Source organism: Pinus tabuliformis, chromosome J, assembly GCF_031772625.1.
Source record: "Pinus tabuliformis cultivar Carrire ecotype Pingquan chromosome J, CPIR1, whole genome shotgun sequence".
NCBI lineage: Eukaryota > Viridiplantae > Streptophyta > Pinopsida > Pinales > Pinaceae > Pinus > Pinus tabuliformis.
In genome coordinates, this window is record NC_142295.1 from 1,225,203,021 (window position 1) to 1,225,205,263 (window position 2,243).

A 2,243-nucleotide genomic window follows, 5' to 3' on the forward strand; every position below is an offset into this window, starting at 1 on the left:
GGCCTCATCAAAGTCATCATCACTACTAGAAATAGGATCATCAACATGAGCTACAAAACATCATCTAGGCTCAAAATCTTCACACTCCTCAGACATCTACAACACCCTTAGTAGTAGTAATTTATTACTTATTGTAGAAATTTGATAGAAATTGTAACTGCTCAATATTTCACATTGAAAACATGAGACACGATTCTAATCTACTGATCTGCAGAATGGAAATCAAAATTTAGAACGACATGCATAGACATGCAACAAAACTACCACAAGTACACATAATTTCTAGTGGAACCCAACTAGGAAAAACCCCTCAATCCTCTTTGCATTGATTAGTTGAATAGAGAAACTATTACAATTGTTTGCTCCAGCTCTGAGCACAACCTACAAAAGCAAAATTGTTCTCTCTATTGATTGAGGACCTCTGGCCAACACTTAGTCACTTTATGCCTACATCATTCTCCTATATCCTTGCGCAAATCTAAGCTAATTTGAGCTCCTAAACAATAGGAAAGGTTTCTATTTCCTTATGCAATTCCCAAGGATTGATCAAATGCCTGCATGCAAAATTTTGTACACTCCACTAGTATACAAATAATTTGTATTACCCTTAATTCCTCCCCTCCAGCTAAGGAATTTGAATTTCATCCATGCATGAGCTATTTTGGGTTGATTGATCAATAACTAATGTTGAAGAAAGTGTAACTAGGTTCGGTCCTCATAAATGTAATTTTGATATTTGTATTTATATAAGAAAGGAAATATTGTTTTGTTATATTTATCAATGAGTTTCTTGCTCATTGAAATAGGTCTAACACGTGTCAAAGTGTTATAGGTAGGTCAAAGAGTTAAAATAAAATGTTGAAAACCCTTAAGAGCATGTTACACCATGTATATTTATGTATTAGAGTCAAAGATATCCCTCCAAGCAAAGTCACAAGTCCTCTCCATGAAACGACATCACCAAAAGAAAAAACAAAGTCGACCTAAAGGAGGGATAGACCTCTATATATAGAGGTCATCCACTCCTCCAACGACAAGCAATAAAGCCTCTAAAATCAGCGAGGTAAGAAGCCGAGAAAAGGGTGAAGAAAGATGAGTATAAGGAGCCTCTAGTGCAGCGAAGAAGGAGACAAAACCGAAGTGTAAAGGGTTGTTCTAAGAGTAGATTACAGTCACATGTGAGAGGAAAGGAGGGTTGTATGCAGTCACTACAACAGCAATATCACAGTTGTGTATTTATCTTTGTTTGGGCTAGAAACTTATGCCTATAAGGCCTCCCACTACAGCGCTGCAATGTTGTCATATCAAGTCTGCAACTACACATCAATAAGAAGATCGGTTGGACAAGAGAAGGAAGGTATCTTCATAGGTGAAGGAACTCACTAAGTATCAAAGGTAAGTATCTCTTCTAGAGCTCACATAAACAAGGTCTATCACCAGTTTCCAAAAGAAGAAGGAGGACGAAGTGTCGAGAAACGAAGTGTCGGAAGGAGGGGCTTGACTTGTGCTAGGAGGATATTCTTGTCAAGGGTCTGGGGTTTGGCATTGATCAATAAGAAGCTTCAATAAGAGGAATTTACGAAAGGGTTTTCCTCTCAAGAGAGAGAGGTTTTGCCCTGGCAGAGAACCAATATCTTGTGTTCTTGTTTCTTGTGTTTTGGTAGCATTTTGATGAAGTAAACACACATATAATAATAATAAGAGAAGAATATCAAGCCAGCAAGTTAAATTGAAAAAGTGCTTCACAATTTGTTATCAAGTATAAAAGGATCCTACTATATCTAATTGCCCTAGATTCTTCAACATGGTTTCAGAGCTAAGGTGACACATCAAGGACAAGAAGGTCTACCATCTACTATTCATCAAGGACTACAAAGTAAGAAGCCTTTCATATAAAGACACCTACAAGAAGATCAAGTCAAAGGACCTACATCAAGCTACACCATCTTCAAGGGAAGAAGCACTATAAGTCAAGTCTTACTCTCAAAGCAAATCTCATCATCAAGCAAGTCTATTTGAAGAAAGCAATTTGAAGATCCAAGAAGGAAAGTCATCAAGTCTTCAAGAAGAAAGCAAGACTACTACATCAAAAAACTCTATCAAGTATATGTCCCCTCCTGAATATAAATCAATGTATTTTTTGCAAGGAAAGTAACAAATTGGTTGGGACCACTAACTTCCTTGCATGGAAAAAGAGGATTGATTTACTTATCAAAGAGAATGAACTTCTATACCTCACCAAA